Raw genomic sequence first — 7,360 nt, 5'->3', positions numbered from 1 at the left:
AGGTTCATACAACAGAACTGGGAATAGAATCAACTCATTTGGTCCTTGTCCAATGTTGTTTCTTTTATTCCAGAATGTGTCTGGATGCCTTCAAAGTTTGATTGCATGGCCCCTTGTGAAGAATCCTCTGACCAAGAAATTCACTCTGGCTTGTTTACCCAAAATTGTACTCTTTATAACTGCAAGTTCTAAGTCTTCAGAAATGCAACCATGCCTTTTATAAAGATGGACACATTCAGCTGTGGCCTATCACTGAAAGCGCAGGGTTTTCAGCTTCCTTAGAAAGCATAGGTTATAAAACAAAGAGTGAGATCATATATAGTGAGACCAGAAGATACCTGGAACCCTGGACAGGGTATGGGCATATGGAGTATGGGGAAAGGGGAAGTGAGGATAAGAACAGAAACCTGAGAGACTGGGTTTGACAACAACAACGACCGACATGGTCTTCTTCGTGATTCTAACGGTTGCTTTTCCAGAGAGGAGATAGGAGGGTGGCAGCAGGAGGGCGTGGGATAATGCTCTTATCATACACCCGACTTGTCCATGTGCTGCCCCCACCGAAACTACGCTGATGACTTTTACAGGGGTGGGAGGAGATAAGATTCCTCGAGGAGGGGATCAGTGGAGTCTCTGTGGGAGGTGACTAGCCCAGGCAGCAAGGACTGTTCATCATAGACATTTGACTGATTCCAACCCACAGTAGAATATAGACAAGACACATAAAGGCTTAAAATCAAATCATGTGTCATGCTGAAGAATAATGGTTCTTTCTGCTAGGGATATGTATATATTTTTAATTTCTGAGTGAATTAAGTCCCTATAAAAGGTGTTGAATTGGCAGCCTAGAAAGCTGGAGCCCTTGATTTATGCCCAGAAGAGGAAAGAGGGAGACAGTTACCTGCATCATTCTGAAGTGCTCTCAGCCACCCACCCATACCCATACACTCTGCCCTTTGTCTCACTAAGAATTTTGATTATTGCCCACTGTGCAAGTCCTTCCTGCCGTTCTGCATGGGCTTTAGATTAGGCTGCGATCAAAGCTAAATGGTAGTGAAAGCAAATTAACGAATGTTGGGGCCCTTGGCAAAGTATTCTGTGACCATGATATATGAACACATGTATATCTCTAAGTTGCATTTATATTTTCAAAGGGCATTTACATATCCTATTTCATAATCTTCTTATTAAATATGTGTTCATCAGTGCTTGTTATTGCCATTTTTGTTTTAGGGTGGGAGACTGAGGCATAGAAAATGATAGCATGCTCCATCTGGAAGTGATCTTAGAAAAGTAACAGGATGAAAAATAGAACCTGGATTTCCTGACTTTCCCTGAAAAGAGAAACTCCCAGCCAAAAACAAACAATGAGGCAGCAGCGAAGGGGTGGTGGGAACCAAGGTGTCTTAATACCCGACCCTCTTCTCCATGTTCAGGAATTGGTCATCTTTATTTACTACAGAACATAAAAGAAAATATGCACAGATAACATAATGACAATGGTAAAAATATGAATAAAAACACCATATGAAAGAAGAAAGTCCCTGCAGTTAGTTGAGAGGCCTAGAGGCAGAATAGATGGCATGGCTATTGAGGGGAGGTAGACCTGGCTTCTTCTCCCAGTATATGTGTCTCCGTGTACACGCAGCTTTTACTCATAGGACACTTAAGCTGTCTGAGTCTCAGATGCCCCATTAGTGAACATGGGGAAGAAAAACAACCTCACAAGATTAAACACAGCACACATGTAAAGCCATTGGCACGCAAGATGCTCAAAGCATATATTAGGTCTCCTGTTAGAGGAACATTGTTTTTTTTTCAATTAAGTAGCGATATATGATTATTTTGGGGGAAAGTTTTTAAGGAAATAAAGACTGATTTTATGTTACAATTTTGATTTCTTTGGCTCTACCTTTGATTTCTTTTCTTTTTGTCCTTATTTTCTTCTGTTTGTAAATTAAGTGTACGTGGTTGACTTAATAAAAAAATTAAGCTTCAATATATCTTCCTTGCATTTAGCCCAAAATAGCTTTCTAGGGGTGGTATATATTGACAAAATGTATTACAATTGGCTACTGAAATATGGGAGAGGAAGTACAGCCCAGGTGAAATGTTGTTCCCCACATCCATCTCATTCAAAAGAGAAGTCTATTCTTGGGAGAAGGTGAGATTAGGGGCCCTCAATTCACAACTTCCTGTCAATGTCAAGAGAACTGTGCACACACAGACATGGTTGGTGCCTGCTGCAACAGTCCGGAAACATCCTTGTGCCATTGCAAAGGCTTTTGTGGGGGAACATGGCTTTAATGAGGATGTTTGTGTTTGATGTTATTAGAAATGAAATGTCTATAGAAATGTCACTGCAAAAGTAAGGCACTTAGATGGGGCAAGGAAATGTAACTCCTAATAAAAGCTGAAGGCACAGTCATACACACACGCACAGCACGCTCTCCCTCTTTGATATGCTTTATATGTTCGTCCCCTCTAAATCTCATGTTGAAATGTGATCCTCAGTGTTGGAGGTGGAGCCTGGTGAGAGGTTATTGGATCGTGGGGGAGGACCCCTCACAAATGGTTGAGCACCATCTCCTTGATAATAAGTGAGTCCTCTCTCAGTTCACGTGAGATCTGGTGTGTTTCAGAGTCTGGCCTCCCCCTTCTCCCTCTCTTGCTCCCACTCTCACCATGTGACGGGCCTGCTCCCGCTTCGCCTTCCGCCATGAGTAAAAGCTCCCTGAGGCTTCACCAAAAGCAGAGCAGATGCTGGCGCCACACTTGCGGTATAGCCTGCAGAACTATGGGCCAATTAAACCTCTTTTCTTTATAGGAATGTTACAGCCTCACCTATTTTTCTATAGCAACAACAACAACAACAAAAAAAAACAAAAAACCAACGGCCTAACACACTCTTTCTCTTCCAGTTTGTGTTCTGCATTTACAAAAGTAGTTCAATCAAAATCACATGTGAAAGTGAAAGTCGTGAAAATACAATCAGAATTTCCACATGTTTATTGGTTATTATACTGTGCTTTACTTACCTTAGCTTTCTTCCTTATCTTATAGGAAGGAAAAGCGAGCAGCAAAATAATCAAGCAGACACAATATAATCAAATCAGAAAAAGAATGCATGAGGTCTGCCCCTCAGCCTTTACATTGCAATTACTGATTCCAGATGATGTCCCCACTTTAGAAAAGCATTGTTCATATTACAGAAGTGCTGAGTGCTTTATTTCCTTTATATATAGCATAGGATTTTATTATGTTTCTCTGTCAAGTTAGACTTAAAGATGTGCATTCATAAATCAAACTATCAACAAGTGTTATTGAGCTCAAGCTACATTCAGGCACTGTGGTCGGCTCTGTCTGATCTAAATATTGTGACCATTCACCCCCACCATCTAGGAGAACACCATGTATTTTCTCAGTTATGGTCCAGTACTTATTCAGCACCTACTGTGAGGCAGACACTTTCCAACTACTATAGATACAGCTATTAGTATTATTTTTCTGTAAAGTTGTTCACAGTTGAAGTGGGATACTGATCAGCAGTTATACATATAATGGTTACTGAATTAATCAAGATGAGTGACAATAGTTGACACAAAAGAAAAAACTTTAGAATCTCAGTGGTTTAAGGAAAGTAATTTTTGTCATGGTTGTTGTTATTGTTGTTGTTTTTAGCTCATGCTAAGTCCCAAATGGCAGCAGAAAGACCAATTAGGAGGTCAAAAAAAGTTTAGGCAAAAAAAGTGAAAGCCCCAAAGTAAGGCCATGGCAGTGAGCTAACAAGCAGGAGTTGTGTTCTAGAGACACCTCCTGTAAGGCGCTATGCTGGAAGATGCCTTTCACCAGATATGGACAAATCTCAGGGCAGTTTTATTGAACATAATGATTATTATAAAAAATGCTAAAGGAGACAGAAAGCATATTCTAAATGCCAAAGTGATAGAGATAAAAGTAATAGTAGAGTAGAAATAAACCAGTATTATTTATCATTCAATTTAAATCATTATTGACATGATGGTTTTGTAAAAATAAATAATTCTTAACATCTTAAACTTAAATGTCAGATACTTTTGACATGGGAGAGACCAAAGGTTTTGCTAGGGGGATAGCAGTGGAACAAGAAAGCAGGAAGAAAAGACAAGCTAAAGAATAATGACTAGCTCTACATATTTTTAGAAAAATACGTGAATTCTAGTCGAGCACAATGGCTCATGCCTGAATCTCAGTATTTTGGGAGGCCGAGGTGAGCAGATCACCTGAGGTCAGGAGTTCAAGACCAGCCTGGCCAACATGGAGAAACCCAGTCTCTACTAAAAATACAAAAATTAGCCAGGCATGGTGGCACATGCCTGTAATCCCAGCTACTCGGGAGGCTGAGGCAGGAGAATCACTTGAACCCGGGAGGCAAAAGTTGCAGTGAGATGAGATTGGGCCCCTATAATCCAGCCTGGGTGACAGAGCAAGACTCCCTCTCAAAAAAAAAAAAAAATTCCATGTGTTAAAGTTGTATAAATAATACGCAGAAAAATGGAAAGATCATAACTTCTAAACTATTGAGAAGGAAAAAAGACAAAAACAGAAATACAGAGAACTTTAAAAATAGAACAAAAAATCTGAAAGAGGTAAACAGCTTCAAAGAATGGGACATAAAGGCAGGTGACTAGAAAAAGTCTTCCTGTTTTACTACTCCCAATAAATATGAGTGAATGAATCTTTTCTATAAAAACACAGAGATTTGAAGATTGGAAAAAACATATAATTTATGCCATTTTTAAGGTACATCTAAAATAATGCTATCCAGAAGCTTTAGTAATGTGCAAGGAAAATAATAACAAGAAAACAGATACAGGCCGGGCGCGGTGGCTCAAGCCTGTAATCCCAGCACTTTGGGAGGCCGAGACGGGCGGATCACGAGGTCAGGAGATTGAGACCATCCTGGCTAACCCGGTGAAACCCCGTCTCTACTAAAAAATACAAAAAACTAGCCGGGCGAGGTGGCGGGCGCCTGTAGTCCCAGCTACTTGGGAGGCTGAGGCGAGAGAATGGCGGGAACCCGGGAGGCGGAGCTTGCAGTGAGCTGAGATCCGGCCACTGCACTCCAGCCTGGGCGACAGAGCGAGACTCCGTCTCAAAAAAAAAAAAAAAAAAAAAAAAAAAAGAAAACAGATACAATGGTGTTAATATCAAAAGGAACAGAAATCAAGATGGAAAGACTAACCATGAGAAAAACAAAGATATTCTAGGATAAATAGTGTAATCCACTAAGAAGAAATAATAGTCATGAGCTTTGATGAAATAAACAAAAAGGTTACTAAATTAAAAACTTTTGTAAATGCAAGGAGAAATTGACAGTTCCTCAATTAAAGTAAAAAATATTCATGCAACTTTAAAAACTGAGAGTACAAATAAGAAAAACACATAGGACACAGTGATTTTAGTAATAAATCAACATTCTGAAAACAATTAAATGAATAAGATGGATGGATGGGTGGATAGATAGGTAGATATAAAAAACAGACAGAAATTTAAATTCATGAATAGAAAATGCTCAGCCTTTCCAAACACAATGAAATTTTCACAAGCAGATCTTCTATAGGTCATACAAAGTCTACATACACCTTAACAATCAGAATGCTCTGGGCTCATTCTCAGACTGAAATGCAATAACAGAAATTAACAGAGAAACAAGGAAATTCTTTTTCTTTCCTCCAAAAGAGAAAAATCCTAGTTAAACAGGGATTCAGATAGAAATTACAAATAGTGATGAAAGAATGAGAACATTATATATTAAACCTTTTTATTTTTTATATTTTTAATTGTTTTTTATTTTTATTTTTATTTTTTATTTTATTAATATTATTATTATTATTTATTATTATTATACTTTAAGTTCTAGGGTACATGTGCATAATGTGCAGGTTTGTTACATATGTATACTTGTGCCATGTTGGTGTGCTGCACCCATCAACTTGTGCTTTACATCAGGTATAACTCCCAATGCAATCCCTCCCCCCTCCCCCCTCCCCATAATAGGCCCCGGTGTGTGATGTTCCCCTTCCCGAGTCCAAGTGATCTCATGGTTCAGTTCCCACCTATGAGTGAGAACATGAGGTGTTTGGTTTTCTGTTCTTGCGATAGTTTGCTGAGAATGATGGTTTCCAGCTGCATCCATGTCCCTACAAAGGACACAAACTCATCCTTTTTTATGGCTGCATAGTATTCCATGGTGTAATTGTTTTTTAAGGCAGGGTTTCACTCTGTCGCTCAGACTGGAGTGCAGTGGCGTGATTTCAGCTCACTGCAACCCCCGCCTCCCAGGCTCAAGCAATTCTCCTGCCTTAGCCTCCAGAGTAGCTGGGATTACAGGCACCCACAACTACACCTGGCTAATCTTTGTATTTTTTAGTAGAGATGAGGTTTCATCATGTTAGCAATGCTGATCTCAAACTCCTGACCTCAAATGATCCACCAACCTCAGCCTCCTAAAGTGCTGAGATTACAGAGGTGAGCCACCATGCCCGGCCTTATACATTAAATCTCATGAAAGTGACAAAAGGAAATTTACAGACTTAAAGGAAGTTATTAGATGGTAGACAAGATTATAAATAAATTCAGTAGGCATACATATCTGTTATTATTTTGTTATATATATTTCACAAGTAGCAAAATATATGTATATAGTGACTTAAACAAAGAGAACCAGTTGTTATTGCTGTTTTTCTTCACCTGAAAAGAAGTCGGGAGTTGAGCAGATTGTCACTGGCTCAGTGGGTCAGTGGCTAAACGAGAACATGGCCAATGTTGCTGCAATTCCATTTGTCTTCGTCTTATCTCTCAAAATGTCAATTGGTTCTCCAGAAATTACGTCCATAGTCCAAGCAGGAAGAAACAGAATATGAAAGGATTTTCAGCTTTTCTCCATCCTCTTTTATCAGGAAAGCAAATGTTTCCCTCACACATGAAAACGGTACTTTTTCTTGGCCAGAACTTGCCAAATGGCCAACATTGGCTCTAAGGAAAACTTGAAAATGAATAATAAAGTCAATGAAAATAACGAATAGCCAGAAAAGAAAGATCTAACAGAAACGAAAGAGAAAACTTAATCAATAAAAGTAAAATCTAGTTATTTGAAAAAAAGAGAAATACATAAAACTCAAGCAGTGAGATCAAAGGAAATGTGTTACCCAAGCAACATTCGAAGTAAGAAAGAAGACGTGAATTAAAATTTAAATATTAGGAGAATTGCTGAGTACAACTTTAAACCAAATCTTTTGAAAATCTGGATAAAATAGAAGCTTTTTTAGGAATATAGAATTGCCAATTTTGACTCAAGAGGAAGAAACTCTGAGTACAA

This window comes from Trachypithecus francoisi, unplaced genomic scaffold, assembly GCF_009764315.1.
Source record: "Trachypithecus francoisi isolate TF-2019V2 unplaced genomic scaffold, Tfra_2.0 Lachesis_group8, whole genome shotgun sequence".
In the NCBI taxonomy this organism is placed as follows: Eukaryota; Metazoa; Chordata; class Mammalia; order Primates; family Cercopithecidae; genus Trachypithecus; species Trachypithecus francoisi.
Note: the sequence above shows the minus strand (reverse complement) of the source record.